Below are 9,918 nucleotides of genomic sequence, written 5' to 3'. Positions count from 1 at the left end.
TACACTTTTGGGAATGATGATGCAGACACCTACATTTTCTGCTTTACTGGGTCTTATCTTTTTCTCATCACATGTATATATATCTTTAATCTACATTTGTTGCCTGAAGCACCTCTCCACATGGCTGCTGGAGTGACAAAATCAATTATTGCAGGTTTAAGTAAAGCAAACTGTGGGCTGCTTCACAGTCCTGGAAGGCATTACTGTTAAAACCACAGAATTCAACAAACCACACCAGAATGTGTTTAATTCAATCCAAACAAGAAAGTGTGAACACACCCAGAAGTCTTTGGCAACTTCATTTACCAAACTGTACAACCATCTGACAGCACCCCAGCCCCCTTACAACCACCTACTTAAAGGCAGACAAAGTGTAGAAAGCATTTTACATCTTGATAAAGGTTTAGTTTAGAGTTTTGATTTTAATTTTTTTTTCTTTTTTGCTAATTATTACTAAACCATTTGTTGTTAATGGTTGTTTTATGTATTTTATGAGTTCAAATACAGAAGCTACACTATGTTAACAGTGAAAATAACATCACCACCAAGCTTTTACAAAATTTTGAAAATTTTGCGCACTGTGCAAAAAGACATAACACCAGGTTTTCACAACCTATTATTGTGCTGATGTTTTGTTCTGTGGTGGTGGACAACAATTTAGAAATCCACGGCTAAGTATGTGCTCCATGTGTTCATGTGGGCCGAGATGCCAACTAAAACAGGTACCATATATACGCTATCACTCATGTTCTTCAAACAATCAAGTGACAACTCATTCTCCCAGGCAGCTGTCACCTTTGAAGTGGCTGCTCATCAAGAGTGTATGTGTCTTCATGGAGGGAAGATTGTCATTTGCACTGACTTTCCAGCTTATTACTGAGTGGAAAGTCAGTGACACCTGTCAAAATACAGGGTGAGGAGGTGGACATGGTGCAATTCTACAAGTACCTTGGGAAGCTACAACAACAGGCTGGACAGGACTAATAAAAAATTGTACAAGAGGTGGCAGGATATTGTTCTTCAAAACTATCACTTCTATCAGCGGTGGCCAGAATGCAAGGGTCTGTGAGGCAGACAACAGCATAGTGAAGGAAGGAGGTAAGATTTCTAGAAAAAGAAAGCATGTCTCAATGGAAGCTGTGCTGAAACTGTTATATCTGTAATAGCATTTTTGTATAGATTTAACTGAAATTCCCGTATATGTGTGTGTGTGTGTGTGTGTGTGTGTGTGTGTGTGTGTGTGTGTGTGTGTGTGTGTGTGTGTGTGTGTGTGTGTGTGTGTGTGTGTGTGTGTGTGTGTGTGTGTGTGTGAGAATATGGCATCTACAGTTATCCCTGCGTATATTATTTAGCTGAGATAAAGAGTACTGTACTGTATATCTCATAAATGCTGAAATATTAAGCAATAAAATATTGGAAATCAGAACAATGTAAAACAGAAAAACATCACAGTGTTTACTAAACGTATACCAAATGTATACTATGTAGATAAAACTGTATTACTGTTATAACTCAATACTTCCAGTAAAATAATTCAGTGCAACCAGCCAAAAATAGTGGGCTGAGGTCTGTGAATGGGGTCACAGACTACACAAAGAAGCATGCTGATGCTCTACTTTATGCTGGGTTATAGCTACATGATTTCAGCAGAGAAATATCCCAATATTGATGAAGATGTAGGATGTGTTCACTAAAACTGGGGCACTGGACAACAAAAAATGTAATAGTTAATGACAATCAGTGATGAATCTTGGACTTTGCAACCAAAAGACATGTTGAAAAAAAACATGTTACTCCACAGACAACAAAAATGACGCTAAAGGATATGCAGTTCATATTGCATTCTTTGTGAGGTCCATGGACAAGTCAGCAGTAATTTCCTCTTTCCTCTCTGTCTCTATGTTTCCCTTTTTTCTTCTCTTCCAAATACAAGATTACAGTACGCTTCTCTATAACGTTTCTGGGGGGGTTTTTGGACATGGTCAATCTGAAGACTGCAAGAAGAGACTGGAAAAAGAATAAACTAAATTGCATCCTCAATAACATTTTACACCCCCTCTACAGTGATATTTTGTGTTTGCTTCAGCACCCCAAGGTGCAACATCAAGGTCTCATGGTGATCATTTTCTCCACCCACCAACAGACTACTTCCTTTCTCTTTAATCTCCACAAACTGCAAAGGTGTTGAAACAGGCAATCTGCACTGATCTAAAATTACCAAATATCCTGGATATTCACAGGAATGTGGTTGAAACAATGGCTGTACAGCCATAAACTGCTGCAATTTTCCTTTGGATTTTTTTCCACATATCATCTTCCATATTATGATCATATTTTTACTTTAAACATTTACCAATGCAGATTTTGCATAATTCCATGTTTTTAAATTCTATGATATCATAACTGAGAGCTTTTGTGAAGGTGACAGTTGGCAATCCTCAAATCTAAGCAAAAATCCAAATGCAAACAGGACAGTCTGTGAAGTTTCCGTCGGCATCTTTGGAACTGGATATTGAGTTTAGTTGTGAACTAGTATGCAGGATCTCAGAGTGTCTGTAGCATCTTATTATATTTTCTTCTGAGGAATGAATCAATTTGAATGTGAAGATGAATGTTGCGGAAATCAAGTGTGGGTCCCACTTAATGTCTGTTTTTAACTGTCCTCAGGACTAAACAAAAGTTACGTTTTATGTACTTACCATATAAATATACATACACTAACAGAAGATACATCTCGTTAGTATCAGGATGGATGTCCTGTTGAACTTGATTGAGATTAAGATTTGGATTGAGATCTGGAGTGCAGTGAACTCACTGTAGCATTCAATACACCAGTTCAAGATGATATCAATTTTTTTTATGTTGGTCATTATCCTTCCTCAAGAAGCTAACACAAGATGGGCATCCTTTGGTCATACAGGGATAGTCAGCAACAATACAAAGGCAGGCTATCATATTGAAACAATGCTTAGTTGGTACTGAGGGGCGCAAAGTGTGCAAAGAAAATATCCCTCTAAAATTATGCCACTATCATCAGATACAAGACAAGATTGATCTGCCCTTTCATGTTGTTTACACCAAATTCTGATGTCTTAATGGATTCACCAAATGTGACGAGTTCTTCTGCTGTAGCCCAGAGGATTCAATGTGTTGTCCATTCAGAAATTCTTGTCTGCATAGTGTTGTTGTTTGAGTCACTGTTGATTTCCTATCAGGTTGAAGAAGTCTGGCCATTCTATTGTAACCTCTTTTTGACTAAAGAACTGCTGCTCACTGGATATTTTCTCTATTTCAGACTATTCTCTGTAAAACGGATACGTGGGAAATCCCACAATTCATTAGTTTCTAACCCTGACTGTCCCATCTAGCATCAACAGCCATGATACGTTCAAAGTTACTTAGACCATCTTTCTTTCTCATTCTGATACTCGATTTGAACTCCAGCAGGGTGTTGTGACCATGTCTACATGCCTAAATGACTTGAGTTGCAGCCATGTAATTGGCTGAATAGAGATTTCCATTAAGTTGAATGGGCACTCCTAATAAAGTGGTTAGTGAGTATATGTGGTTATATCATTTTCTCATGTACAAACTTCTGAATTAAGGCCCTTAAAGTAAGGATATTGTCTGTACTCAGTATGTATTTCTATATATCAATAAGGTTTCACTTTAAATAAAAGGCACTTATAAATAAAACCCCCTCCACAGTAACAAGTTTAGCCATTTTCACCACTGTCAAGACAAAAGGCATCATCCAGCAGCTGCCAGCAGTGGCAAACACTAGATTTTACTGTGTTTTCCACAATATCAGATGTTAGGCCTTGGAATGGCAAATTGGGAAATGAACTAAACAGCAGTCGAGAGATTTCTTCAAACAACTGTCATTCAGAAAGATCAAAACTGCAGTGATCCTGTAAGGAGATTGAGTTGTACAACTCCTGTTTGTCAACGCTGTGCAGCTGAAACTGAAAAGCTGTTCAGGGTTTCTGTGAAGTTAGTGTCACTTAATCCAAAGATGTGATCCTGATCTGAGTTAAGAGTTGAGGTTTTTTTCTGCTGGCTCCCAACTTTAGTTTTTGTTTCAAATGAATGACGAGTTAGAGTGAATTAAAATTTACCAGAATTAAACGTAATGTGTCCCCCGCCTGAAGTCCGTATGGACTGCCAGACACACAGCTCTAAATTTGGTTTGAAATGCTTCACAGAAACTCCATTTAGTTACACAGGAGAGTAACTTCAGAATGGACACAATTATTCTTGTGCTTTAATAATAATTTTGAATAATACCTGTGCAAACACTATGGAATATACATTTATACATCTTTAGATCTGAGTGTCATTTTTTTACATGTTTATTGGTTATGTATTTTTGTGGATTTTTCATTGCAGTTTGAGGAGTCTGTGTTTCATAAAGTTGTGACAGATAAGTTAACAGTGGCACTATAAAATACAGAGCCTGTAATGAAAGAAACTGTCCTTTCAACAAAATAACTTCCAAAGCCGGAGCTAAGGTCCAATTGATTTAAAAGGTAGGCCAGAAATTAATTAAAGCTCGCTGACATCACTAAGGGTCCATAACATTTTTAAAGATGCAATAAGTCATTTTAGCTGGAATTTTTAATCGCATTTTGAAGATGGTGACTACATCCCTGATAGGATTAGCCATCAAACTCTTAAAAGATTCATCCATCTTTCTGTCAGCCATTCTCTAGGACATCAAGACTATGATTGGATAAAAGAGGAAAAATGTTCCCTGCCCTGTTGTCATTACCAATCCAACACTGGCAGATCTATTTTTACTTCAAGTAATGAGGAAGGAAGTTGGTTAATACTGCCTTGAACCTTCTTGAAAGCCTAGCAGGGGTTTCAGCCTGTTTAAACAGGAAGCAGGGCGTCTAATGGTTTCTTTAATGTGAAGTTTAAATATCTCAGTGAGACCTTTAAAAAAAATTACTGTTGAACAAGTATGGATATTATCCTGTCATTCTTTTCAAAGCTTGAACTTATTTTTATGTGCTTAAGGGAGTAGGCTTGCTTGTGTTCTGATGCTGTTTTGTTGAGTGCACTGAATAAAATTGCTGAAATTCATTGGTTTTAAACGCTGCTCACTTCGAAGATAGCATAAAATTGCTTTTTTTTTAAATATAAATGTTACTTTAATAGTCATAATAGGGAATCAACAAATTGCACCTATTTTACTACACAGAAATCCTTCATAACATACAAACACTAAAAACAGAAAGCACAACAGTTGCCATAATATCAAGGTTTTTAACAGCCAACAAATTTATATCTCTAATTGCATATTGTTATATCTTTACCCAGTGAGTGGTCTGTCATTTTTGTAATTATATCATCTTTGCATTCTAGCTTTGTAACCAGTGGTATAGGTTCTAGAGTCTTTAATATTTGTCTGAGCTTTTATTAATTCTAGTCCTATTATGGCACCACTGTGTCTTGCACTACCTTACACTCACCTGTAAAGCACATCTAAACATTTGCCACAATTGCAATGGCAATGGGAAATAACTCTGCAATAAAAGAGGCCTTCCTGCAGGTCTGGAGCCAGGTGTTAGCTGTCCATATACCAGATCATTTGGAATGTCTGTGTAGATTCTCAGCCATCCTGCTCACCCTATCATGTGACCTGCTGAGGTCCTTAGATCCTCATTGCCTCTATTTTCCATGTTTATGCTACGTACTTACCTTGATCTCTTTGTGCCTTCAGTAACCTCGGAACTTAAACAACTCACAACTCTCACCTGCCTGTCCTCCTGCCCGCCGTCTTCTCAGGATTACAGGAAAAACCAGGTCAGAACTTCATTCCTTCACCCACCACACGAGCCAAACGCTCTCCACCTGCAAGTAAGTAGCAAATTCAGAAATCAACTTCTCACCAGTTACCACTCTCCCTGCGCTCAGATCCTAACCACACTCTCCCTCTGTTTTAATGCCTCAATGTCAGAGATTCCCTGCCACGTACCCTCTCCAAAGAAGTGTTCTACAGTGAGTGCCCTCTCCAAGGTGGAAAACCAGGTGGCTCATCTGGAAGTACTGGGATGCCCAGTCATCAGTGTATCTCTCTCTGCTGCACTGATGTGATCCAAAAAGCAAAGCGAGACATTTGGCATGAGCTTGTCTGCAGGAGCTGGAGACAGCAAGCTAGTGAAGGCATCCAGCCACCTTAGGGAGTCTATTTTCTATTCAGGTTTACCCCAAAAACCTTTCCTTGTGCCAAAAGGTGTCCACAAGTCATTGGAGCCCTGGCCTTTGGCTGCCTAATGCACCACAGCCACCCAATGATACAGTATAAATACCAACCCTCGCACGTGGTTTAGCCCACCAGCTGAAGCAGTGTACAAGACTGTACAGGGGATGGATCAGAACCAATGATCCATCCTTCCTAACAAGTAGGGTGTAAAAGAGCCCTTACACCACAATAGGATACAAATAGTATGTAATTACCAAACCCTAACCAAAAAGAGAGCCTTAAAAGACAAACAAACAGCAAATGAACAGGATCAATAACAGTGATGAAAAACTACAGCTGAAAGAAGAGGGGTCACCAAGTCTTCATGACATTCACAATATTTCATTCACGATCATGAATCTTTATAGAAAATATAACAGTAATTTGTCCCATCACTGGCAAGATATTTTAGTGTGGGCGAAAGTGGTGATAAACTGACTAAGTGATGTTGCCATCCCCACAGCCATGCGCATACATTTCCCCATGATAACTATTTACTTGGCCCGCCACACGCTCCTAATTACATACTTCAGTTTTTGTGCTTTTTTATGGTGTGTGAGGGGGGAAATCACTAAAGCGAGACTGAGAGACAAACAGAGTGAGACAAACATTATGCATGGTGTCTCCACCCTGCAGGGTAGTAAAGCATATCAAAGGTTGGCTAGACTGCACTGGGCAGCTGCTGTGGCATAAAGATGCGCCACACTGCCAGACACACAGATGTAGAGTAATGAGTCATTGTGTACTGGAATTTTGTCAAAAGCCTGCTTCTCTCTTTTCCTCTCATGTTCTTCATCTCTGTCCTGTCATCTTATGCTTTCTCCTTGTACTGTGTTTATAATTTATTAAACTTAAATTAGATTTTAATGAATGCCCAAAACTGTTTCCATTTTTAAAAAAGTGTAGTGATGTGCCTCACTTCCAGCCATGTGCTTTATAATAAAGTTTAATAAGGTCAGATTGCACAAAGCAGTAACAAAGGGCAAAATTTGTAAAGGTCGCAGGCAGGGGTAGAGTGGTCTCAGCATGCAGCTCAGTTGGAGAAAAAGGCAGAATATTAAGGCAGCGATTAATAAAGGTGGAAAAGAACACAATTGCATTCATTCATTTGTGCCTTTTCTTTCCTTCCTCAGAAATTGCTTTGAGATCAAAATCATCTGTCTATTGCTCAAATAAATTAAGCATTTTATCAATTTCATTCATGCATATGTATTGCGCATATTTGCATAATCCATAATTTGGTGAAGCTTTGAGAAACACTCAATATACACTCAGTGTATAAAGTCGACAGGCAGAGAGTGAAATAATGCTGCTTAAAAGTTTGAATGCCCACAACAAAAACATACAGCAAAAGCTCTTTTCGCATACCTGTAACACTGGCAGAGTAGATCTGTGATCTCAGTGTAACTTCCTGCTCACCACACGACGCTGTTGAAAGCTGCATTGGCAATTATAAATAGGAGTTTGGGTGGAAATTCAGGCGGCATATTTGAGCAAGTTCAAATCAATCAGAAGAGTGAACTCTCAGGGATCATGAGATAGATGACCTGGCAGCATCCAGTAAGGAACATTTTGCCATCTTTCAACAGGCTCAACACTTACGTGGCAGCATATTAGTAATGACTTGAGGTCTGTTGCTGGCCACAAGAGATGACAGTAAATTTGACTACACAAGCATAGGTGGGGACTCCCTAAAGAGGCTAAAGAGGATACATTCCAATGCTGTTATGCCAAGACTAGCAACGTTTGATCGGATCCTCACAACATCATGGTTAAACCTTCATATGTTTTAACATGAAAAAGGTGGGTTAGAAATCTCATTTAAGCTGCTCAGATCTCTCAAACTAAATGCATTCAAAACAACCATCTTCAAGGTTCACGTTTCACTTCAAAAATTCCAAAAGGGGAAATGTGCCTTGCATCCAGGTCCACAAATGAATCAGCGATCAAGCACGGAGGTTTCTGTCAAGCCATGCAGTTTAGCAACTGACAGAGAGTGAGAGCACCACCTGGCTGTACACAGTGCAGCTGGGTGAACAGGTCGCTGCATACCTTTCAGCTGCAGTTAATTAAATTCACTATATATGTGAGCTATAATTAGATTAATAAATAACACAGATATCAGTCTAATTAGAAAAAAAGGCATAATCATTCTTCCACAGTATTTGTAGGAATTTGTCTTCGCACAGGTGAGAAGGCGGGTCTATCTACTTCATAAGTAACAAGTTAAAAACCATGCTGGTAAGCAAACAGAATCACTAGTGTGACTTAAAAGGGGAGTGAAAACTCCTTCCACTTAAGATTAAGGTTATCACAATGTCTGGTCTCTGCCAGTGGGGCCGGCTTTGAAATCAGCTTTGAAATACATGGAGGAAACTTTAGAAAACTAAGCTAAGATTTGGGGCTGAGTATTAGCGTCTTAATTCTTACTGTTATCATTTGACTCTTCAGATCTGAAGGCATTGGGTTGGAGATGTGATCTAGGTGGAAGAAGGAAAGAAACTTAATGCAGAAAGAAATAATGCTGCAATGTTTTTATCTTTTTGTGGTGCTTTTTAAATGATTAATAATGTAGGAAATGTATCTGTTTCAGTCCCAGTGTTTTGATTATCATATTTTTGTTTGTTTTAAATGATTGTATTGAACATTTGACTTTTTTATTAACTTCATTGGACTAATCAATCTAAAGACCTTGAGATGTACAGTGTTTTTAATTTTCTTTCACATTTCATGGAAAAATAAGCAACTGATTAAAGGACAATGAAAATAATCTTCAGCTGCAGGCTTATACTTTATAAAATGTCTTTATAGTCACACAAAAAGTGTCAGTGCGCCCCAGGGTGGCTGTGGCTACAATGTAGCTTGCCATCACCAGTGTGTGAATGTGTGCATGAATGGGTGGATGACTGGATATGTAAAGCGCTTTGGGGTCCTTAGGGACTAGTAAAGCGCTATATAAATACAGGCCATTTACCATTTACCATTTACAAAAAGCTTAATGATGAATGGGATTCTTAGCTTTGCTGTTGTCTCTTTCCACACACACGCACCTCTTTCCACTCAACAAGAGCTGTAGTTGGAGTTGCAGCAGGAGTCTGCAGCCAAGCATGTTTCAAACTCAGACAATGCAGTGTGTTATCGCTAGCTACAGTGCCATCCGCTGGCTGTCTGGACTGATGTGTGGGACTGGGATGGCTGGATGTGGAGGAGAGATAGGGCGCTCTGATAGAGCCCAGGGCTAAAAAAGAGCATTATGCGTTACAGTGTTGTCTTAGTTATGCTTCACAGAACTGGATGCTTCTTCGCAAATCGTCCAATTTCAGCTCCCCGATTCCCTCAGTGTCTTCTCTCACCCTGCCAGTTGCCTTATTTAGTAAAACAGACATGTCTGTGCGTACAGGCTTAAATAGTGGAGGTGGTTGCTGTCTCACATCCTAATGGCTGGTCTTGCTTTATTTGAGGTGTCCTTATGAGGAAAGGTCCCAAAGGACTGACTTCTGGAAGAATGTAGGAGTGAGGGGGGTGGGAGGGTTGATTGCTGGTCTGGTTCAAGTGAAGGAAATTTAAAAGTGAGTGATGCAGAAAAGATTTTTAAAGGTCGCAATAAGTCAAAAATGGAAAAGGGAAAGATGAAAAGTGCATTGATTGGATCACTCAGCAAACCATAG

The sequence above is a fragment of the Astatotilapia calliptera genome, chromosome 1 (genome assembly GCF_964374335.1).
Source record: "Astatotilapia calliptera chromosome 1, fAstCal68.1, whole genome shotgun sequence".
Classification (NCBI taxonomy): Eukaryota; Metazoa; Chordata; class Actinopteri; order Cichliformes; family Cichlidae; genus Astatotilapia; species Astatotilapia calliptera.
This window is presented reverse-complemented; position numbering follows the sequence as displayed.